This window comes from Cantharellus anzutake, assembly GCF_015039405.1.
Source record: "Cantharellus anzutake strain C23 chromosome Unknown EI90scaffold_65, whole genome shotgun sequence".
Taxonomy (NCBI): Eukaryota; Fungi; Basidiomycota; class Agaricomycetes; order Cantharellales; family Hydnaceae; genus Cantharellus; species Cantharellus anzutake.
The window spans coordinates 374,450-400,048 of record NW_024067015.1 but is presented as its reverse complement, the minus strand read 5'-3'; the positions used below and the strand labels follow the sequence as shown (position 1 = coordinate 400,048).

The window sequence follows — 25,599 nt, the reverse complement described above, 5'->3', positions numbered from 1 at the left end:
CAAAAGCCGAAGTGCCAGCATATGTCCCCATTGACATTGGAACATTAAGAGAATTACCAAAAAACCTGCCCCAATTTGAGGAGCTGAAGTTGACTGGGAGACTCTCATATGAGAGGATGGCAAAGATTATTGCCAAAATCCCCACAGGATTTCTTTCCAAAGCAGAGGTTGATTTGTTGGCATATATTCTTAAACAGTATGAAGATGCCATTGCATATACAGATTTGGAGTGAGGTACATTTAATAGGAGGTACTATCCTGACTATGTGATGAGAACAATTCCACACACGCCATGGCAGATTAAGCCCTTGAGGCTGCCTGTGGCAAGAATGGAAGAGATTATGGGAATGTTAAAGGAGCAGATGGAGGCTGGCAAATATGAGCCATCCCAGTCCTCGTACCAGGCAAGGTTCTTCACAGTGGAAAAGAAAGATAAAAGTTTGAGGATTGTACATGATTTACAACCCTTAAACACAGTAACAATTTGTTGTAACTCAGGTTATGGCACCTCTGAGGATGACTTTAGTGTTTATACAAGTAGTAGAAACAGTAAAGTCCGACTCAGTAGTCATGTGACTCATGGAGTGAGATTGAATAGAAAGAAAAGGATAACTTCAACACTCCCCCTCAATCTAGCTCCATCTTCTAAGTCCCAATAATGAGCATTGCTCTTGGTGAAGATCTCTAGGCAGTGCCTTGGTTAGAATATCTGCACAATTACCCCTAGATGGCACCCATTCAACCCTCAAATTTCCCAAGTCCACCTGGTCTCTGATCCAATAATACTTGGTATCCAAGTGTTTCATCCTCCCATGATGTTCTGGATTTTTGCTGACCTTGATGGTAGATTGGTTGTCCATTTTCAGTGGGAAGCAGGCTTGAGGATAACCAAGTTCTTGAAGTAAATACACCATCCATGTCCCATCTGATGCTCCTGCATTGGCTGCAATCAGTTCTGCCTCTGTGGTGGACTTGGCCACAACATCTTGACGTCTGCTAGACCAGTTGACACAAGATGCTCCAATGAATGAGGCATAGCCAGAAGTAGAGCAAGCCTTCTCTGTGTCACCAGCATAGTCAGAGTCAGAAAAGACAGAGGCAGTAACTCCCCCAGAAATAGAAGGCCCAAACTCCAAACAGAAATCCAAAGTCCCCACCAAATACCTGAATACTCTCTGAACTGCATGCCAGTGAATCTTGGCTGGACATGAGTTGAAACGACTGAGCAACCCAACAGCATATGCAATGTCAGGTCTGGTACCAATGGCCAAATACATGAGGCTCCCAATTGCACTCAAGTATGGCACACCCTTCATAAACTCCTTTTCCTCTCCAGACAGATGGTCAACTTTAGAAAGAGTGATTTGGGGGTCAAGGGGTGTGACAACAGGCCTGGAATGTTGGTGGTTGAAGCGTTGGAAGATGTCCTGTGTATGTTTTCGTTGGGAAAGCCAGATCTTGTGATTTGGTCGATTTCTGTGCACTTCTAGTCCAAGGATGTAACTGAGCTCCCCCAAGTCCCTCATCTCAAATTTGGACTTAAGCTCTGCTTTGAGTGAAGTTAGAGCAGCCAGATCATTGCAGGCTAGAGTGAGGTCATCCACATAGACTGGAATAATGACTTTGACCTTGTCCTTGGCCCAAACCCAAATGGAATTGTCACTAGGACACCTCTTGAAGCCCAGATCTGTGAAGGTCTCATGCAACTTCTGATACCACTGGCGAGGGCTTTGTTTCAGACCATAAGACTTCTTCAAGTGGCAAACTAGATGCTCCTTCCCAGGCTCCACAAATCCTTCTGGTTGCACCATATAGATATCCTCAGAGAGATCACCATTTAAGAAAGCAGATGACACATCCATATGATGAATCTCCAAGTCCTCAATGGCAGAGATTGCTAGAATGGTTCTGGGGGAGGAAAATTTGGTGACAGGGGCAAAGGTTTCTGTGTAATCCAAGTGGGGTTTCTGGGAGAAGCCTTGTGCCACAATTCTAGCCTTGTACCTTTCAATGGATCCATCAGAGTTCTGCTTGATCTTGAAAACCCACTTTGATCCAACTGGTTTCCTCCCCTTTGGAAGAGGCACTAAGTCCCAAGTGTTATGAGAGAGCATTTGGGTGTATTCCTTTAAAGCAGCTTCATGCCAGAGAGCCCAATCATCTTGTGTTTTTGCTTCTTTCATTGACTTGGGCTCAACTGTAGATGTTACGGATACGGAGTCTCCAACGACCATATCCGTCACATGGTCAAAGACTTCCCCTCTCTATCGCTCCTCCCCTCTTTCTCCTTTCCGTCCTCTATCCCGCTACCCTATCCTCCTTACCCGTTCTACCCCTTTCCCCCCCCTCATGCAAAGCTTTCCCCATTGGGGTTTTGGTGCTGGCCGAGGTTGTTTGTGTTTCGCAGGATTTCCCGCGACCTTACCATTTGTAGATAGTCACACGTCATGTACGGAAACCGCCGAAGGCGGTTCCCGCTAACTAACAACTGCTCTACAACTGTCTCGTGTACCGTCTTCTGTAACAACCCTCCCTGTGACTCAACTGAACCTGTGTGACTGTACAACTCTCAATATGTCTTATAAGTCTGGTTATATCGAGTCCTCTAACGGCCCTCGCCACGAGAACTCGAAGTCGAGAGTCTTCGACTCTCGACGTGTGTATCGTCCTATTGAACCTGTACCCTATGGGTCTTCATCACTCTGCTCTCCCCCCAGTACTCAACATACGACGTCCCATCACGATCATGGTGATCGTGAACACTATGAGGCCCACTTACCCTCGATGCTGGCACGTTCGCTACGCAAACGCCAAGTAGCCGCCCATCCACCGTCTGTTTCTTCCTTTGCCAGTCATCATATGTCCCCGCCAATGGTACGTTCCCTTTGGGAACGCCAAGTCACCGAAGGCCCTAATAGTCAGCCCTCATTGCACGCCTACGATATCAACCCGCTACCGGTACGTTCGCACTGCAAACGCCAAGTACCCGATGGCAACTACGCGAAGCTCTCACCCATCTCACCAGTCGCGACCTCACACATGGTACGCTCCATTGAGGAGCGCCAAGTATCCGTGGCTGACCCATCTGTCCTGATATCTCCGACTATCAATCATCAATCCCTTAATAGCTCACTACATCACCCATTGCGATCGATGGGAATTCGATCGCCCACTCCCAGGTCAGACTGGGATCACTCATCGATTACACTTCCAGTTATGGTACAAACTAGACATGACTCTCGCCTTCCCACTATAAGAACGGATCGAGGAATGGGGAATTTCCCCCATCCCCGTAACAGTAGAAGTAGCTAAGGAAAACTCAACCATCTCCTCAAGGGACAATGCCTTAGACTGGGATTTGGCAAGTAGGGCAGCAGCAGAAGCCATAGCCAGTTCATCCTCTGATGAATCTTCCTCATGGAGTTCTTCAGCATCTGCATCAGACTCAGAGGATTCAACACCAGGGGTGGACTCTCTAGCTTCCCACTTGCTGACTGGGGGTGAAGGGGCAGGCTTTATTTTCCACCACTCACCAGGGGGTTTACCAGCATTGGATCTAGTGGTCCTACGAAGAGTGGGAGGTTCAGGAGGAGCAGGAGTTGAAGAAGGTGAGGGAATGGGAGAAGGTGAAAGAGAAGGTGAAGGAGGTAGTTTGAAGTGGATGGGAATCAGTGTCAGAGGGCAAGAACTCATTGTTAGGCAATGGAGTAAAGCGATTTTGAGATGAAGTACCTCCCCCTGACTCTGGCACTGAGTTAGAGTTAGAGTTAGAGTGTAGAGGGAGATAAGAAATAATGGGGTGGCTAGAAATCCCAGGCATAGTTTGTTCATCAAACACTGCATCCCTAGAAATGATAATCTTCTTAGTGGATGGGTTGTAGAATCTCCAACCTTTGAAGTCAGCTGGGTAGCCAATGAAGATACAACGTTCAGACTTTGGTTGGAAACTTGTTCTCTTGTCCTTTTGAATATGCACATATGCCTGGCACCCAAAAACTCTGAAATGAGAGACAGAAGGCTTGTGTCCAAACCAGCCCTCATAAGGTGTGATCCCCTCCACAGCAGAAGAGGGAGAGCAATTCAGGACATGGAGTAGAGCACCCAAAGCATGTCCCCAGAATGAGCCAGGTAACTTAGCTTCATTCAGGATGGAGGTGATGCCCTCATCGAGAATTCAATTAGAGCGTTCAGCAACTCCATTCTGCTGAGGAGTTGAGGTGGTAGTGTGCTCCCTAAGAATGCCATGTTCCTTCATAAAATCATCCATTTCCCTACTCATATACTCCCCCCCTTTATCATCCCTAAGTGCCTTGATGCGATAGCCAGTTTGGTTCTCAGCAAAAGCCTTGAAGATCTTGAAGGCAGCAAAGACATCTGACTTCTTGTGAAGGAGGTAGATGGTGCGATAGTGAGTGCAGTCATCCACAAAGCTAACCCAATACCTATGCTGCTCAGGGGTTTGAACTGACACTGGACCATGGACATCTGAGTGTATAAGTTCTAGAGGCTGAGTATGTCTATTTGAAGCAGCATGAGGGAAAGGGGAGCGATGGTGTTTGCCAGCTATGCAGTGTTCACAAATGTCAGGGAGTGGGGAAGAGAGAGAAGAGGTCCCAATGTTCAAGTCCTTCACATATGTCCCAGAGATAAGTTGTTTGAGTCGATTTCTACCAATATGGCAGAAACGACGATGCCAGAGATCAGGAGATGAGGGAGTGGCCCTCAGAGCAGACTGAACCACTGTAGAACCATCCAACAAGGCACTGTTCTCATCAGAGACAGAAGCTTCAAACAGAAGTTGAGAACTACGAGTGAACTTCATTGTTGACTCCTTGATGGTCACCTCAAAGTTGTGCTTTCTAGTGAGGGAGAGAACAGATAGGAGGTTGTTGGCAAGTAAGGGAACATGGAGGACATTGGAGAACTTGATTTGGCATAAGGGGACTCTATTCTTGATTGGAGTAAAGACAACATCAGCAAAAAATTGTTATGCTCCTGAGTGCTCCGGAGTATCGAGAGCACTGGGAGAATCAGGAGGAGATTGGCCGGTCCAGGAACAGCCCATTTCCTCCGGAGTTGGCTAGGTACTCCAGGGCACTCCCAGGAGGGCCTGGAGCATTGCTTTGTGCACAAACATATCCAGTAAATACAATTTAAATGCTTCAAAGTGTATAGGGGTGAGAAGCTTCTGGGAGCTCCTGGAGCATTTGAAAATGAAAAGGAAAAAAAAAGAGGGAAGATTGCCCATGAATACCTCCTACCACAAGACTAACACAACAAGACACTGCTTAACATTTAGATCAAACACTATACTATATATCAAGGACACTGAGACTCACCAATACACAATCAAAATTTATGGCCTGATATATGATTAATCTGGCAACTTAATCACTTTCGGGCTGGCAGAATATGGGGGAGGGGGAAATGGGGGAGAATGAGGGGGGGAAATGAGGGGGAAATGAGGGGGAGAATGAGGGGAGAATGAGGGGGAGAATGAGGGGGAGAATGAGGGGGGGAATGAGGGGGGGAATGAGGGGGGAATGAGGGGGGAATGAGGGGGGGATATAGAGGGAAATGAGGAAATTTTGAAAAATAGGGACTTCTAAAAAGTTGAAAAAAATAATTAGGGAAAAAAATCAAAAAAAATTCAGGAACTGTAGTGCCTTTGAAGTGCTTTCAGGATATATAATTATTTGCAAAATCGAGGAAGAAATGATGGAGAAAAATGGAAAATACTTTCAGAGACCCGAGAAATAATGAGAACTGAATTGATGGGAAAGTCTGAAAATTGAATAGGGAAGTGAGGGGAAGCTTTGTAGCATTGTTATTTTCTGCTGTTCTAATTTTTCCTGATTGTTCTTGGTCTCACTCCCAGCTGCTACTGGATACTCCTGGATACTCCTGGAAGCTCCTGGGAGGGTCCAGGAGCAGCTGGGAGTGAGACCAAGAACAATCAGGAAAAATTAGAACAGCAGAAAATAACAATGCTTACAAGGCTTCCCCTCACTTTCCTATTCAATTTTCAGACTTTCCCATCAATTCAGTTCTCATTATTTCTCGGGTCTCCGAAAGTATTTTCCATTTTTCTCCATCATTTCTTCCTCGATTTTGCAAATAATTATATGTCCTGAAAGCACTTTAAAGGCACTATAGTTCCTGAATTTTTTTTTGATTTTTCCCTAAATTTTTTTTTTCAACTTTTTAGAGACCAAAATTTTCCTCCCACTGCTCCTGGCACATTACATACTCCTCACCACTCCCAGCTGCTCCTGAACCCCCTCCCAGGAGAACACTATTGGCTCCAGGAGTGCCCAATCTGCTGTTTTGTCTCCCACATGCTCCAGCCACTCTTGATGCTCCGGAGCATAACGGACTTTTGCTGATGAATGGTCCCTACACCAGCAGCATGGATGATATTGTTGTCTGCGAGACGAACAGGGACTTTGCAAGGAGTATATTCCTTGAACCACTGATGATGTGGAGTCATGTGGGAAGTTGCACCTGTGTCTGCAATCCAATAATCTGGTGCTGAGCTGGAAACAGAAGAGAGGGCACTGGCATTGCCAGCAAGCTCCTGAGGCTGAGTCCTTTTTCCCTTATTTGCACAGTGTTTTCTGCCGCTCCCATGAAAGAATCTAACATTTCATCTATTCTCAGCAGTGCTGTTGAATCCCTAATTGTGTTGAAGTTATCCTTTTCTTTCTATTCAATCTCACTCCATATGAGTCACATGACTACTGAGTCGGACTTTACTGTTTCTACTACTTGTATAAACACTAAAGTCATCCTCAGAGGTGCCATAACCTGAGTACCAACAGGTTATGAGCCCAGACTACTGAGGGCTTTCAGAATTTTCGCGCTTAGGCTGACTTTTCACCTATCTGCTTACTTCTCTATCCACCTGGTTGAAAACACACCTCCCTGCTGCTCAAATCAACCTCTGAAAGTCTCTCTATGCTAGTTTCTGCCATAGCACCCTGAGATTTGTTTCAATCGACGCGAAATCGCTACCACGTCATCACCGTTCGACGAACTCGACACCCTCCGATTTTCGCGCCGATCGAACCACACACTCTGCTGATAATTGACAAACAATTCCATCATCTTGGCACTGCTCTAGCTGCTCTATCCTTTGACGAATCGCGCTAAAATTTATACTCGACCTACTTCGTATATCGTTCTCGCAGCGCTGTCATTCCCGCATCGATCGCATCACTCATTCATCCGAAAAATCGAGTTTTAAAATATAGCAATTCTTAAAACAGCTACAGCACCTCAGCAATTGTGCAGATCGTTTTCAAATCGATAGACAACATACATCGTTTAGGTCTCTATCATCACGCAAATTTTCGCGACGATCACATCACTCGCTTGCCTGTTATAAGGCAAACATTTCTACGATTTGAACCTGCTCTAGCGGCTCTACTTTCTTATCGATCACTTTGAAACTCGGACCAACAATTTGAACATTGACGACCTTTCGTCCCTCCAATTTTCGCGCCGATCGCATTAGTCGTTTGCACAATATCACCACATCCAACCTCCTGCATCCCATGTCCTATCAACACATTCCCAGCTGCACTCCCACTGCTTCCCCATCCAAATCCCTCCTTCACTGCACCTTTTGCAACACCAGGGGTTCACACAAGACCATTAATTGTCGGAAAATGAAGCAGTCTAATCTATGGGATCTTTGACTTGAAGAGCAGGTTTGACAGTTGTGTTTTGGTGCCCATCTCACGAGATATGACGACCTTTGGCACGAATCGGATGGGATCTCTGAGGCAGACTACCTTACCCCAGGGATATACCAATTCCCCAGTGGAGTTCCAAAGGAAAACAACCCATATGATAGAACCGATGATCCCAGAGAAGGCCAATGTGTTTATCAATGATTGCGCACTGAAGGGGCCAAAGACTAGGAGTAATGAGGAGACCGTAGCAGGAAATCCTCAGATTAGGAAGTTCATGTGGGCTTATGCAGAGAATTTGCAGGAATTGTTAGTGAGAGTTTTGGAAAGTGGTGCAACCATATCAGGAACAAAGATGGTACTTGCAACGCCACACTTAGCCATGCTGGGAGCTATTGCATCGATTGAGGGAATGCATGTGTTGCATGAGATTACAGCCAAGCTGAGAAATTGGCCTTCATGTAGAAACCCGATGGAGGTTAGAGGATTCTTGAGTACGGTTGGGGTAGTTAGGTGTTGGATCAAAGATTTTGCAAAAATTGCTAAGCCTCTTACTCTTCTCATGAAGAAAATGGCTCCTCATGAGTTCCAATGGATGGAGGAAGCTGAGGCTGCAATGAAAGAACTCAGAGATCTGGCGTTGCAGGCAGTCCCAATACAAGCCTTGGATTTTCGCCTAGCTTCATGGGTTCAGCCAAGGAATCAGAGAGAAGGAGACTTAGGACTTGTGACAATCCAAGTGGACTCATCCATGATTGGAGTTGGATGGGTAATTCAACAAGAGCTTGAGGACAAACTATAGTCTTCAGGTCTCTTACATTCAATGATGTGGAGAGTAGATATTCACAGCCTAAGCTTGAACTCTACAGTGTCCTGTGGGCGTTTAAGGCAGAAAGGCATCAGTTATATAATATTCACTTTAAGCTTCAGGTGGATGCGATATCCTTGATTCAGATGATTAATTCACCAGATTTGCCCAACGTGGCAATGACTAGGTGGATTACATATATTTTAATGTTCAGTTTTGAGATTGAACATAGCCCGAAACAAAAGCATAAGGCACCAGATGGGTTATCTAGGTGAAGGAGGATAGAGGAAGACTGTCATATCCATACAACTCTGGACCTCCGCTCCTGTTTCTGGACCTCCATCTCCTCCTCCAGAACTCCACATCCACCACCACCTCCTCCCCCTGTTGGTTGTTGAGAGCCCACTCTACCTCTGGCTCCAACACAACATCCAACACTACCTCCAGTCCGACTCCAGTTTACTCCAGGTCCAATCCCAACCTTGTACCTTCCAGACCAGAGCTTGTGATGCTCCACACCTCTGGCTCTGGACTCCTGTACTGGAGCCCCATTGCACCTCCACCTCTAGAACTCCGGTCACATCTCTGCCTCCAGACTTTGACCTCCTCCTCCATCTTATCTCCTTGTATTCCTTATTACATTTCATTTATTACATCTAGCCAATATTCCGGACTTTGACTTCCGACTCCGGACCCTGCAGTCTCTACTGTATGGTGTCATTTAATCCTCTTGTTGCCTCTTCCTTATTTAGACAGCTGCTTCCTTTCCATATTTGTCAGCTGTCATTCCCCACAACCCCCTCCACTCCTTCCCCTCTTGGCCTTCCCCTTTTGGGAAGCACCATAGAGTTCCAACCCTTGGCCCTTGGGGTTGTTCCCTCATCCAGTCCCCCTTTGTCCTCCTTCCAGTTCCCTTTGTCCTCGGACTCCACTCCTGTATCATTATATATACTCTGTACTTAGTTTCCTGTACCCCCAGTCTGAAATCGACGACAATCATGACTGGATTGTCCCCCAAAGAGACTCCCCCTGCTAACCTGAAGTTAAGGACCACCTTAGACAACAAGCAACGGCACAGCACTCCACTTGAGTCGCTGAGGCAAAGGTCCCTCCACTCCCGAGTCCCTTCTCCGCTTCTGGACAACTCCACGCTCCTCTAACAAAGACTCAGACTACAGCAATGGAGAATTGGATGTGGAAGATGGAATCAAATTGGTGAAAGAAGCAGAGGAATTGTATAGCGAAGAATTCAGAGATGTTGGCTCAGCAGATATTTGGCAACAGGAATTTGATGCAGACAAGGAAATTAAAATAAGGGGAACGCAATTGATGAGAAGAGACAGGGAGTGCATAGTGCTAGAAGTGTCTTGGACCAACCCAATGGAGATGCATTTGAAGGTGAAGGAGTTGAACCCCCATCGGAGGAGCAATTTAAGAAGAATAATCATCCTCATCGCGTTGAGGAGTATGATTCAGAAGGATATTGGAAGGCAATTATTGCCAACCTCCAAAATGGAAAGCTGCCAAGAGATGGTGTACAGGCAGCACAATTATTGGCGAGAGCCCACCAATTCTTGATTTATGAAAGAGTCCTGTGGAAGAGGAATAGGGATAAGCCCCTTCCAAGTTGTGTTGAATCCAGAAATTAGGACGAGAATAATCAGAGATGCCCATGATGGAAGTGGACATGGGGGAGGGATCCTACGTATCAGAAGATAAAAGACACATATTGGTGGCCAAATATGTATCATTTGGTCAGCGAATTTTGTCGGACATGTCATGAATGTCAAATGAGGTCTTCGCAAAGAAATGCGGTGCCGATTCAACCACAGTATGTGAAAACCTTATTGAGGAGGTTTGATGCAGACATGGTCAATATGCCGAAAGGAAAGGGAGGATTTAAATACCTCATTGACATTGTGGATGATCTGACAGGGTGGACTTAAGCCAAGGCTATGAAAAATATACGCTCAGAGACCATTGCGAACTTCTTGTTTGAAGTTATGTGTCGATTTGGGTGTATTTTTCAGCTTACGGTGGACAACAGAAGCGAGTTTCAGGGAGCAACACAAGTGTTAATGGAGAAATATCGGGTTCCTATTGTCAGAACTACTGCATACAATCCCAGAGTGAATGGAAAAGTTGAATGGGGACATGGAGTGTGGATTGAAAGTATTTGGAAAGTATTACAGGGCCACACTGATAGGTGGCCCGAATTTGTGGGATATGCGTTGTGGGCGGACAGAGTGACGACTAAGAGGAATACAGGCTATATGCCCTACTTCTTACTTTATGGTCAACACCCGCTCATGCCCTTTGATGTTATGGATCTGACCTTTCATGCTTTGGATTGGCTGAATGGGCTTCAGGAAGGAGAAAACACCTCCTTGTCCTAAACTAGCCTCTCCACGGAAATATTCTCCCTTACCAGAAAACATACCTAAAGGGCCGAGAGTGGAAGAAATTGCTAAGTTGGAGAAACAGTTGTGGGAATTAAAGGTTAACCCAAGGACAAGCAGTGCTAGAGAAGGGTCTAAGCAGAGTGAGATGCATGAAGGAGGAAGTCTTGACTCCGGTAGCGGGATAAAGGTTCAGAAGTTAGGAGAGCCCCTTCATGCTGAACTAGAGGATGTATTGGAAGAGAAACTTTGACAAGAGGTATGGGACATGGCCGAAGGTGCAGAGATTTATGAGGATGAAGATGCGGTGGAGCTCCTCCCTTCGAGACTTTATTATGAGCCCTCAGAAAGCACAGATTGGAGACAACATCAGGGCAGGTGGATTAGTAGGCCACATCCGGAGGAAGGGGGAGTCCAAGACGAGAGGACTTTTGTTGACATGATATGAGAAGATTTTCAATGGGAAAAAGCAGATGCTGGGAAGAGAAAGGCTGACGAGCTCAGGACCATGGAGAAAAACAAGGTTAGGAGGGCTCTTGAGTGCCCCGCTCATTTGCCTCTCATCGCTACAGACTATAAAGTTGTGGATTTGATTACCTGTGCCACCAAACGAGTCCAAGAGTTTAAAGAATTAAGGGAACAGACCATAACCCTTCATGACCAACGTCTCAAAATCATTCACGAAGACTTGGTCAACCAAGAGGCGTTGATTCATCATGTCCATGATCAAATTTCTACACTCTTGGGGGCACTTAAAGGGACAGCCACTAAAATTCAAACCACCTATGATGAAGCAAGGGTCTGCAAAGAGAAAGCAGTGGACACAGCGAGAGCGATGGAAGTGTCATGACCCGACATATCCGTCACTTCCCTCTATGCGCCCTAGTGCCACTTGGTCCGTCCCTCCCGCTATCATCATCATCCGTCCACCCATCCGTCCACCCGTCACCCTCATCCACACTTCCTCCCTCGCACGCGTACCTACCAACCTAGGTTGCCCGCTTCATTGTTGTCCGCCCCCAGCCAGACAGCTTGCTAGACAGCCGGATGGCCTTTTCTCTTTTGTCCGCTTACGGACTATTGTTCCTCCTATTGTTCCTTGCTTGCCTTTTGTTGACCAAGTTTGCCGATATTGATTATTTGTTCCTTTCTTCATTCATTAATATCGTGCTTGATCCGCCACTCCTTCCGGGCCAGTCTCATTTAGTTGCTTGTGTTTATAATGCGTGTAGGTTACACCGGATGTACCTTAGTTCGTATATCGACTTGGATTCCCCCTCTAAACTCTTATCCTCATTGTAAGGCTTCTGTCTGAAATTGGGACACCAACGTAAGAACGAAGCGCAGCGCTCCACCCGAGTCGCTGAAGCTAAAGTCCCACCCCTCCGACCTTACGAGCCCGGATGACCTTGTGTGCCTTGCGGGTCACCCGGATACGCTTCTGACACGTTCCTGACAGGAAGTGATGTTTAGGGCCACCCATGAGAACTTGATTTTGGATGATGATTATTACCTCATCATCTCCAAATGCATTCATGCTATGAAGAACAGGTTCTTGGAGAGGTATGCTTCCATGGACCAAAGAATTAAAAATTTCATTGGGAATTCTCAAGCATTCTGGGATGCTTGGGGGGAACTGGCGCCCTTACCAAGGTCACCCTATATGATGCATTACACAGACTGTATGTTACAGATGGAGCAGAAGGAACGGGAAATGGGATCGGCAACTCTGGTTAAAGGGGAATTCAAGAAGAAGTTAGGAAAAAGGGTCGAGGAGCAGGAGAAAATAAGGGCAGAGCTTAAGGAGAGGGTAGCGGCTCAAGGCACATTGGTGCATGAGGAAGTCAAGGAATCCGAGTTAACGGATTTGGTATCAGAGGAAGCTTCTACTTCCAAGGTGCCTGTGCCAAAGAAGAAGAAACTTGTTTTGAAAGATCAGGAAGCCAAAAAGTCACCTAACCTCAGGAAGAGGAAGAGGGCAAAGGCTTAGCTGAAGAGTGTGAGATCTTAATGGAATTGTACGAATAGGATGAGGACAGGAATTCATTGCAACTGGGATATATTTATGGGAGGGGAATGCTGTATTAGGAAGTGTAGTATTTGGAATGTGGAATTTGTGATATCGTGAGGGACCACGATGAAGAGCTAGGCCTGTATGTAGGAGTGCATAACAGGTGTGCTCAAATTCATGGAACCTTATGTAGCAAATATGACAAAATTGGGCTCCCACCCTTGTACATTATTAGGAAAAAGGAATCGTAGGAGGGAGTAATAAAAAAGAAGAAAGAGGGTTTTCGTACGAACCGAAAGAGTCTTTCCGCAAAGGAATTGGTTGAGATTTGGTGGAGAAATTCGACCTGAGATGTCCTCAAGTGCAAAGTCCATGCACTTGACCACGACCATGGGAACAAGGTCAAAAGTTGACAGAAGAGGACGATCTTGGGGTCATTAAATCCAGAAAAATGCCCAAAGACTCAATTTCACCCTAATCGGTCCAGTGGTTGCAGAGATATTCTGATTGTTGGGCATGATGGGAGTCACTGTCAGGGATCAGCAATGACCCTGGACCCTATGCCAGCTGCGTGTATGCGCGTGGGAAGTATGCCGGTAATTCCCGTCTACTCCGCTTACCTAAGCCCCGGTGACCTGGATCATCTCCGGCATTGTTCTGGAACATTCTATGATCACGTGATTCTATCGGCAATCCGTTTGGTTTCCTTATTGCCGGACTCTACATGTATATAGCTGACCCTAAGATGGGGACATCCCTTTCCCCTGGCTTTAATCACAACTAGGTTATCGGAGCATCTTGCGCGAGCACGCGCGTCCCCTGACAGTCACGGGACGATATGAACTGTTCAGATGCTCACATGCAAGCTAGTCTCAATGAAAATATGGGTTAGTCAAATAATATAAATGCTGAAGAAGTCATTGGAGGAGTCTTGAAATTATGGCATTTTATTTGGACCAAGTTTCCCTGTGCACAGATAATCGAGTTATGTATACCGCTTCTGAGAATTCCTGTTCTCAGTCAAATCTCCACCAAATTTCACAAAATCGGTATTGTTAGAAAGCTATGGATAAGGAGAGTTAGATGGAATAAAGGGACGGAGGTTTGATGCAGTGTTTGGAGTGGTATGAGGAAGTTTGTGTTTTCCTTTTCAATTTCTTTTGTTGTTTGCGAATTTTATTCTAACTTTTCACAAATTGTATGTTTGCTGTATGGATATATGTACGTAGTGATTGAGACGGAATAGGCGATTTTCCCCCCCTCCCACTACTTTTGAAGTCCGTGTACTTGGGTGCTGTGAGTGGCCACACGATTGGTAAAGGGCTATTGTGACCTTCAGGGAAATCCACCATGGAAAGAAGATAAGCAAGAGTTACCAGAGTTATATATTTCCCCGAATTTCCTCCCCCCCCCCCTCCCCATTGATTATACGGACCCGTTCTTACCGCAACACCCTTCCAGCCCCCTTTCTCTTTCTTCCCTAGTTTTTGGGGAGTGAGTTGGAGTGCTACCTTCCATTTTCTGGAGACTGTAGCAGATTCCTGCTTGCATTTCTGACAGGGGGGATTGATACAGTTCTCTGGCCGAACATCTCATCCATTTTCTTACATGCAACAAGCCATCTATTTTCTGTCTGAGCCTTCCTCACCTGTGGAATTGATGATCTACATCGTGGATTACAAGAGATTACAAGAAGAGACAAAGTTTTAACAAAGCTCCACACATTCTGGAATAGAGTTCACAAGTCACCATGGCTGCATCTCCTGGTGGATCCCAAGATGGGGCACAGGAGTGTGTTTGTAGTTGCCAAGGGAAAAGAGTCCCCTCCTGGCAGATCCTATGATAGGGCACAGGAGCTTGTGTTTGGGATCCATGAGTGGTCTGCGTGGGTTGTGCAAGTTGACACCAGTTGCCATGGCTGTTGCCACTCAAGACTACGCTGAGTCTTCCTGGCGGACCCTGCGATGGGGCACAGGATGGCTTTGGCATTCGAAGTTCCACTGTTTCTCAGAGTTTTCCCAAGTCAGAGGTGTCATTAGTCCTCAATATCACGACATTTGAACCCCTTCCCCTAGCCAGACAACCTTTGTTCGAGTCTTCACACAATAAACCCACATTCCTTCCACTTTCTATTCGATTTTCCCCGAGTTTTCGTGCTGGAGTTGCCAGATGGTGACGTCGTGAATTATGTTGAAGTCCCCCAAGCACAGAATGCGATGCTGTGACCGTGCTCGATCTCACAGTGCCAGAGTGCATCAAGCTCAAGCCAAAAGAGCTAAGGCCTCCCGGCCTTAGCATCAGTTTGTCATCCGATGTCGATCCCAAGCCCATGCACGTGCCTATCGTGGCAACCCCAACCCGAGCTGTTGTATTTGATATGAGAGTGGAGTTCAAGTTCAAAGAGCTAAGGCCTCCCAGCCCTAGCTTCAGTTTCCCTGCTTCTGATGATGATTCCGAGCCCATGCACGAGTCGCACGACGCTGCAGCCAGAGACAAGCCAACCCCAGTACACAACAGCACTGAGTACAAGCTAGAAGAGCTAAGGCTGGGAGGCCTTAGCGATGAATCCATTGGTTTTCGAGCACAAAGTTGATCACACGTTGGATCTGCGAAGTTCTATGCCGATGTGAGCGAAGTTAGTAACTGTGCACATGCAGGTCAGTTATGGGAGTGGAAATGGGGCGTACTACTGTGCCCAATCCTCCCATTCGCCTGGTGGTTCTCCAGTGGCACACATGGTAGTGCAAGTCTCAGGTGTAGTTTGGCACTGGAGCCAGATGATGAGTGATGATGAGTTGTGATGTGATGAGGGTTGAGGGCTGAGTTGGATGGTTGAGTGAGTGCCGAAGGAGGGAGGAGTTGTTGAGCATGCATGTGTGCTTGTTCTGGGCAAGCTACCAGAATCTTCTCATGCCTTTGCACTGCATGTGACTTCTGCAGTTCCAACTTCATCATATCTCAGCTTCCACTGGGCCAATTTGGACGAAATTGGTATCACTGGAAAGCTGTGATTTAGGAGGTTTTTATCGTGAGGATGGGAGAGACTGTATGGAGCAGGATGGAGCAGGATGGAGTTGAGCACGCACATTGAGATTGTGTGGGAAGGTTTAGAGGTCACATGGCATTCAACACCATGTGGAGTTGGGACTTTCTTTTCTTTTCACTTTCCTTCCTTTTATGGTTGACTTTCTTTTGCTTTTTGTGTTTTCTTTTTGGAGATTGCAAGGGACTGCAATCAAGAGCTAGGCCTGTATGTTGCAGGGATAAACCCTTGCACTACAAAACAGTGCTCTTTCATTCTTTCATGTGCATACATTGGCGAGTGTAGTTGGGGTAGTCCTGTGACTGCACAGCCACAACTATACAGCACCATACTACAAGGACATTTGGTGAGATTGAGAGAGGCAGGAGATTACTGTCCCCCCTGTGAGCCTGTGTGATGTTGGGATAAATTCCCTGATACAACGTTGCCCTAAACCTAACTGAACTTGTTCACATGCTCCCAGATGTGGTACTGTCAGACTGGCACAGTGTCATCTTTAGTCGCATTCTCTGTTGTAGTCAATAGACCCAGTAGTCAATAAGACCTACAGGCTCCTAGAGAACCAGTCATGGCTGCATGGTGTAGTGGTTATCACCTCCAAATATATCTTGGATGGTCCCTGGTTCAAATCCTGGTGTGGCCACCTTTTTCAGATTACAATATTCTCGTGTGCAACTTGCAGTATGGCTGTGGTGTGCTCAGCACCATTATTCTCTTTGGGCTCAGCCTCAGCACTTGAAACTATCACTTTGTTCTTAACTAGTCTGGCATTGTAGGAGGGCACAGCAAGTACCACACAAACAAGGCCAGAACCACATTTTTCGAGGCTCCAACGAGCACCTTCAAGCCTCTGACACATTCACAATGCCCACGGGACATTTTCACATTTTTTCCAATTTTTTCCATGCTTTTTTCTCAAGACTCATATTGCCACTTCCCCAAATTTCACGGTTATCCACCATTTCCCCCATATCTCCACCAATTTTCCACCAATTCACACGATTTCGAGCTCTAAGGACAGCGACGGATCAGGAGAAGAGGATGGAATGACGGGATGGGAGTTAGGACGATGAATATGCAGTAGAGAAGCGAGATTGATGGTCAATATTGATTTCATGAGCTCATTTATTTATTTTATTGTCACCTTGTGGTCCACCCTTTTTCCTTATTGTTCTTTAGCCAAGCTGCTAACATTCTTCCTGTTCCCATTGCCACCATCTATCGCCTATTTCTCTTATCTTTTATCTTTTTTCTATATATACACCCAGTTTGCGTTGTACTTACAGTTGTTGGACCCCTCTTCTGTGCTACAAAGAATGTGGTGTTGAGCGATCCCTCCATATGTTAAAGAAGCCTCCTGATGACTGTCCAAGGACCAGGGGTGGGTACAGGTTTAGTGAGATTTTATAGATTGATTTTCTAGCACCCGGACCATGGCACAGTATCAGCACTGTCGCCACCAACCATCCTTTCCCTCCTTCTGACCCAATTCAAACACTACCCCCAGGTCCCTACTTTCTTGTCTGGGCAGCTCTTTTGCCTGGTTACAGCATTTATGTGCAAACTAGAAGAGTCTGAGGCTCTAAGGCTCTAAGGCTCTCAACTGGCTCAGCTCTGCACTCATGGCACATCTGTGCTGCACAATCTGGACTCAATCCGAGTTTTGCACTAGCTGGATCTCTTGGGTATGGCTGCAGCAGCCAGGTCGACTACTTGGGCTGCCACTACACTGCTCTGGACTGGACCGGGTTGTGTCTCATCATGTTTTCTCATCAGTGTGCTGTTGTAGTCTATCTACCTCTTGTTTTCTTTGTTTCTCTTCTATTCTTCTCTCTTTATAGTCACATGACTGCAGAGTCGAATTTTAACTGTTACTACTTGTGTATTAACACTACAGTTCGACTCAGGAGTGCCTATAAGCTGAGCTGCATATGTGCAATCCTGGGGCTCAATCTCAAAGTCCCCACTGAACTTGGGTCACATGGAATTCTGGCTGGTATTGAACTGGCATGGTACATCACATGGAATGAAGTGCTGGGATTCTCCCTGCACTTCTGGAATGGCTCTGGTCACATTGAGCTCAATTCCAGGATCAAAAGGGTAGAATTTCACCATCTTCACTAACTGGGCGCTTCTTCTGCAATGTGCAGGGCTCTAGCCATGATCAGGCACTAAGGTGCTGCTCTCCTTTGGCTCATATGATGCACTACAACAATTGTCTGGCAGCAAATGTCCATTTGCATCATGCATAACTGCAAATTCCAACTCAAACTCTGAGATCAGATAGTATGTGGTTGCATTCTTGAATGTGAGCAACACTTCTGGCTCAATGCTTGTCTCAAGAGTGTCTGCAATGTCAAATAGTGGCTCCACTGGCCACCATAGGTTCACTAAGTGTCACTTTGGATCATTGCCTATTGTATCTCAGCTGGTGGCACACCCTGAGTGGGTCTTTAGTGTTTATTCAATAGTAGAAACAGTAAAGAACCACTCAGTAGTCACATGACTATCTATAAAGCGAAGATTGAAAGAAATAATCCACAACACAAAACACAACAGTTCTGCTTGATTTTGAACACCCACTTTGATCCAACTGGTTTTCTCCCCTTTGGAAGTGGCACCAACTCCCAAGTGTTGAAGCAGGGCACCCAAAGCATCTCCCCAGAAAGAACCAGGAAGTGATGACTGATTGAGCTGAGCACCATCCAATAAGTATTATAACTCAGCAATAGCCACTCTGAGTTGTCCTTTAATGTTATTCCAAGTAGAAGTAACAGTTAAAGGATGACTCCACCTGCAGTCACATGATACAAATGGTGTTGTAGTTTCTCATTTCTTTGTCCTTTTCTTTTCAATCTGCACTCTATAAGCATCACATGACACCAGAGTTGTCCCTACTATCTGTATAAACATTAAAGTCCAACTCAGGGTGTGCCACCAGCTGAGTTACAATAGGTTCATCATTCCCTCTTTACATGGACAACCAATCATCCATCAAAGTCACCAAAAACCAGAGCATCATGGTAGAATGAAGCACATCCAGACAAAGTACTACTGGATTAGGGATCAGGTTGACTCAGGGAAACTGGAGGTTAAATGGGTACCTTCTAAGGATAATTCTGCAGACATCCTCACAAAGGCTCTGTCTAGAGAGCTCCATCAACACCAATGCTCATTGTTGGGACTTAGAAAACTTGAGCTGGATTGTATTATAACCCAGCTAATAGGCGCTTCCTGAGTCGGATTTTAGTGTTAATACACCTAGTAGTAACAGTAAAGGATGACTCCACAGTCATGTGATGTGAAATAGAGCACAGATTGAAGAGAAACCAAGTGAAATAACCACAACACTCCCCCTCAATCCAGCTCCAGCTTCCTAAGTCCTAACAAGGAACATTGATGTTGGTGAAGGTCTCTAGAGAGAGCCTTTGTGAATATGTCAGCACAATTTTCCCTGGAAGCTACCCATTTGATCTCCAACCTCCCTAAGTCAACCTGATCCCTAATCCAATAATACTTTGTCTCAATATGCTTCATTCTCCCATGGTGTTCTGGGTTTTTGACGACTTTGATGGAAGATTGGTTGTCCATGTGGAGGGGGAATGAAGAGCCTTGGGAATATCCAAGTTCCTGCAGTAGATGACACATCCAAGTACCATCTGGGGCTCCTGCATTTGCAGCCTAGAGCTCAGCTTCTGTAGTTGACTTGGCAACAACATCTTGGCATCTACTAGACCAGCTAACACATGAGGAGCCAACAAAAGCGGCATACCCCGAAGTTGAGAGTGCCTTTGAAGCGTCCCCTGCATAGTCTGAGTCAGAGAACACAGAGAGAGTGACTCCCCCTGAAGATGATGGCCCTAACTCAAGACAGAAGTCAGAAGTACCTTTGAGATACCTGAACACCCTTTGGATTGCATTCCAATGTATCTTGCCTGGGCAGGAGTTGAATCGACTTAAGAGGCCAACAGCATAAGCTATGTCTGGCCTAGTCCCAATGGCCAAGTACATAAGGCTGCCCACTGCACTCAAGTATGGCACACCTTGCATAAAGTCCTTCTCTTCCTGTGGCATGTTCTCAATTTTGGAAAGGGTGATATCGGGGTCAAGGGGAGTGACAATGGGTCTGCAATGCTTGTGATGGAAGCGTTGCAGGATGTCTAGGGTATGTTTGTGCTGGGAAAGCCAGATTGTATGATTTGCACGATTGCGATGGACTTCAAGGCCTAGGATATAGTTGAGCTCCCCTAGATCTCACATTTCGAACTTGGACTTAAGCTCAGTTTTGAGTGAAGTTAGGGCAGCCAAGTCATTGCAAGCTAGAGTGATATCATCCACATAGACTGGAATAATCACCCAAACCCAGATAGAGTTGTCACTAGGGCACCTCTTATTGTAATCTGAAAAAGGTGGCCACACCAGGATTTGAACATATATATTTGGAGGTGATAACCACTACACCATGCAGCCACAACTGGTTCTCTAGGAGCCAGTAGGTCTTATTGACTACTTAATATTGACTAGAAATTATAGTAAAGTCAATATAGAATTTTATCCATAGATGATCCATACATCAGGTGAGATCGTTGGGGGGTGTTTATTGTTGTTTATACAGTGAACAATTATATATTTGGCAACCAAAACACAGTCAGTAAGCAAATCAGCACAAACTCTAATATTGTTATTGGATGTAGGAAACTGGTTACATAAGGTGATCCAGCTCTGCTCCTTCAGTGGTCCAAAGGTGGACTTGCAGGGTAGGCAATTAAATGGCCCAGTGGAGGTGGGGGTGTGCTTGCAGACATTGGAGCTGTCCAGAGGCCTTTGGGGTTCTGTACTTAGGGAGGCATCAGTAATATATTGAAATGGGGGGGTGATGACCATTGGGGGAGTTGGAGGAGATTACAGGATTTGGGGGCTCCAAGGTTGAGGATGGCAGAGTGGAGGCAATCTGGGATGGCTGGAGGTGACAGAAGGTGGTGGCAGGAGATGGATATGACAAATCTGTCAGGGGATGACTCCTGGGTCCCCATGACCCTCCCCTATGGCCCACAGCCTCTCCTGTAAACAGCCCTGTCCAGGGCACAGTCCTACTGTGGGTAAGAGATGAGAAGGAAGTTAACTTCTCATCTTCCCACAGTGGTATAAGGAATGGATGATGCATGCTTGCATTGCAAGTGGGGAGGGAAGGCTAGACCACAATCAAAGGCTCACCTCTCTCCAGCTGCTCCCTTACCAAAGGGAAAGAAGTAGGGGGTGGAAAGGGCACCTAGGGTTTTGGACTCACTGTGACCCCGGTCCTGACTAACTCAGCCTAAAAATCTCAACACTAGGTGGACCTCCCTGGAAGACAAGCTAGCAGTACTGCCTGCGAAGCACTGTCCCCAAGACTACAAGCACTCAAACACCACCCCAGGCACACGGACCTAGTACTTAGCGGAGCAGAGGGGAGAATCTCTGTATCATACTAGATACATTTTGTATATAAACCATGGTCATCCGAACTAAAGTCCGAGCGATCCAACAGTGTTAGGGATGGACAGAAGTGGATAGAACAACACAGAACAAAGAAAACAACAGAAAACATAAAAAATATATAGGAACGGCCACACAATCGATGAATTCCGGCGATCTCCACAACGGCTGCAACAAATCTCCCGATCTTGGACTCGTTCTACTCGTCTTGATGGTAGCTTTCCAGCGATACCAAGTGCATCCGGATCGGTGAAGAACTGGGAGAGTTATGGTGAAAATACTGTGAAAGCGGCCCAGTAACATGTCCGGGTGGGCTGTAACCTGGTCTGAAAAATTATCAAAAAATACAACGATGATAGGGGAGGTTCAACGAGCTTTGGGGGACTGGGGGACTCTGTGTCAGGTGCTAGGTAACATCTGTAAGCTGTGATATAGCGGTGTCAGGGTGCAAGAGTGGGGGCCTGGTGGGGGCCAAGCGGGGTTGCATCACCTGGAAATGCTGCCACTGGTTGTCAAGGAGGGTGGCCTTGTGTTTCCACTCAGCCCAGGTCGTTGGCATGGGGCAGAGGTGGTAAATGCTCTCGTGGAACCAGGAGTTGATTGCCTGTTCAAAGTGATCCACTAGCCCCATGTCCCCTAGCCATGAGGCGGGTCCAAGGATCTCAAACTCCTGGATGATCTTATCCATGGAGTCGCTGCCCTGCTGCAGAGTGGCCAGCTTCTGTCTGGCTGTGGCCTCATGGTTTGGGTCCTGGAACATGGCGTTGAGTTCTGTGTTGAACTTGTCCATGGTGAGCCAGGGGGAGCCCATCATCAGTAGCGCAATGGTGTACTGCGTCACCCATGCCCCCGCAGTCCCTCCCTTCATATAAGACAGGACAAAGAGGATCTGGGAGAGGGCATTGGGGAATTCCGCTGCTCAGACATGGAAGTATATGCCACATTCAGCCTTGAAGTGGTCAAGGTCTTCGGCTGCTCCAGAGAAGGCAGTGGGGGGGGGCGACTTTAGGTGGTTTGGGTCTGGGGGCGGGTGCAGGTGTGGTGTGGGAACCGGTGCTGGTGCAGGTGCGGCTGGGGGCTGGTTTTGAGCTTGGCTCTCTACGATGGCTTGGAGCTCTTGGAATCAGGACAGCAGCTCATCGTACTGCTCTTCAGTCACTATGGTGGGGGAGGTGGGGGAGATGAGATTGAAGCCTTCTTCTGCTGTCAGGGACAGCTCCGAAAGCAGCAAGGTCCCAGTGTGTGGGACTTGGTGGGATGAATAGTGGCTATGCCTAGTGGCAGTCCTGTCACGGGGTGAGTGTCCCCAACCACTTAGTCTGAAGTGGGAATGTGAGTATCATAAAGGGCTACACTACTTGCTGAAGTGGGAATGTGGGAAGAAGGCTACTTTGTCAGGGGATGACTCCCAGGTCCCCATGACCCTCCCCTATGGTCCACAGTCCTATGGTGTAACCAGCCCTATCCAGGGCACAACCTACTGTGGGTAAGAAGATGAGAAGGAAGCTAACTTCTCATCTTCCCACAGTGGCCACCATATCAGGAAAACTTCCGGGGATACCCAGAAGTCACATGAAGGGGTAGGAACCGGGCCTGGAGCATGCGGCACGCAGAGTGTGCACATGTGCGGGAAGCATGGTGGGTGGAAGCGGGTCTGGATGTGGGTCCGGGTCCGGCTAGTCAGGGTGTGTGCCCTGACATACTTCTTTGGTTCCCACTCCAGCTGTTATTATATACATGTGGGGTCGATCACATGGGGTGCACCATGTCACCCTCACACACAGCCATGGCTCTCCAGGTGTCTCCGCAGGAGATCCTGAGAGGGTCCATTGCAGGCGCAGGGTGAGTGCAGTGGTGGTGATGGCAATATAGGGATGGTAAGATACAGGAGGGGAAATGGGCATGGGCCCTGGTGATACATTGAACAGTGGGAAAGGTGGTCCATGTAAGAGAGAGAAAGAAAGAAAGAAGAAGGGAAGAAGGAAGATGTGGTGCGGAGTGGGGAAGCGGAGCGGGGGTCAGGCAGGGCATGTCAGGGCATGCCCTGACACATGCAACATCTACACTCCTGACTCCGGACCTCCACTCTGGAACCTCTGGTCTCAGCTCCAATCTTGGACTTTAACCCCACCTCCACTTATACCCATTGTATTGGTTAGCCAATTCCATTTATTTACCTTTGCCAATATTCTGGAGTTTAACTTCTGAGTTCAGACTTTCCGGACTTACTTTGGACCTTGCAACTATTGCATTGTCCCATTCATTTCTGCTATTCTCCCTCGTCCCTATTTGGGCTGCTGCTTCTTTCTATTCAGTCAGCTAGCCATTCCCCACTCCCTTCCTCCTTCCTTCCTCCTTGGGCCTTGGCCCTTCACTCCTCCTTTGGGAAACACCATTGAGTCAAACCCTTGACCCTTGGTGTTGTTCCCCCTTCCAGCTCCCTTTGTCTACTTCCAGCCTACCCTTGTTCCTTTTGCTTCCAGACCCCGACTTTATATACAATGTACCTAGTAACTTGTAACCTCAGTCTGAAATCGACTAGAATGCCCCCTAAGAGACTTCCCCTCACTAGATCCAAAATTAGGGACCCCCAGGACAACCAGCAATGGCACAGTGCTCTGCCTGAGTCGCTGAGGCCAAGGTCCTTCCACAATAAGTCTCCGATTCCATTCCAGAATCATCCGAACTCACTGTATCTAACAGTCACTCATCCTAATGATTTATACATTTCCAGACAACAAAAATGATGACAAAGAAAAAGATACTGTGGCCTCTCACCCCTCTGCACAACTAGATTGACCACTTCCCCTAACAATGGGCTCAGCGATGATGACTGGCAACTTGCTTTCAATTATCCCACCAGCACTATCTTCCAAAACAACCCACTCTATCCTGAGGATTTACAAGAGTATGTTATGCTGTGGAATTCATTTAATCCTTTCTAATTTCCTTTCCAAGATGTCTGTACATGTTCAACCATCTCAACAAGGAATTATCTCACTAATGTATCAGACATCTGTTTCGGTTTCATAGGTTGTTGCAAGGTTTGTGAAATGAGCCAAACAACACACCAACAACTACACCCTTGACTTAATCCCTCTGACTTGACAAGCTTGGGTCAATGTGCAAAACTTCATCCTTTTATGAGTCATCCATCTTCCCTTCTCTTCCATTACACTGGTTGGCATCTCAACTTTCCAAACAGGAACATCACCATCAGCTATGACTGTGTCCTGATGACTGTTTTCACTGAAGTTTGTCCCCCCACTTATAATGTACAATCTACTCAACCCATGCTTAGAAACCTTTCACTCAAATATATGATGCAAAATCTCTAGGTTCTTACAACTCCTAACAAGGCCTACAGCTATGACCTGAAACTGGGCAATTTCATCATCTGTCACAAACATGTTCCTGGGGAGAGGTCTGATCGGTGCCCAGGCGACGCTGTCTGGTGGAGCTCAGTGTTCTGGGTCTTCCGACGGTGGGTCAGAGACAGGCTGGAGGTGGGGTGGAGCTCCAAGGGTGATGGGGTGTTGAAGGGACTCAGCTTCAGCGACTTGGAATGGAGTGCTGGGCCCATTACGTTCTCGTTGACCCCAATTTGTCAGGGGAGCTGGTGATGGAGGAACCAAGGCCGCCAGCAGAAGGGGGCTGGAAGCCCCCCCTCACTACTTAACAATGGAGGCATTAGCAAGGGTCAATCATTCATCATGCAATTCTTTTTGGGTTTTATACCAAGGTGTTAGAACTGGGCGGATTCGGACGACTCTGGAATGGAATCGGAGACTTAGCGTGGAAGGACCTCGGCCTCAGCGACTCAGGCAGAGCGCTGTGCCATTGCTGGTTGTCCTAGGGGGTCCCTAATTTCGGATCTAGCAGAGGGAAAGTCTCTTGGGGGGAATTCATGTCAATTTCGGACTGAGGTTACAAGTTACTAGGTACATTGTATATAAGGAGGGGTCTGGAATCAAAAGGAACAAGGGTAGGACGAAAGGAGACAAAGGGAGATGGAAAGAGGAACAACACCAAGGGTCAAGGGTTTGACTCAATGGTGTTTCCCAAAGGAGGAAGGAAGGGCCAAGGCCCAAGGAGGAAGGAAGGAGGTTGGGAGTGGGGAATGGCTAGCTGACTGAATAGAAAGGAAGCAGCAGCCCAAATAGGAATGA

At 46.9% G+C, this 25,599-nt stretch overlaps 1 non-coding gene across 1 annotated transcript; it reads left to right on the top strand.

The window, feature by feature from the left end:
• Window positions 1-16,525: 16,525 nt before the first annotated feature.
• Window positions 16,526-16,598, top strand: EI90DRAFT_t219. Its single transcript has one exon. It is a non-coding gene; the product is annotated as a tRNA-Tyr (tRNA).
• The last annotated feature ends 9,001 nt before the right edge of the window (window positions 16,599-25,599 follow it).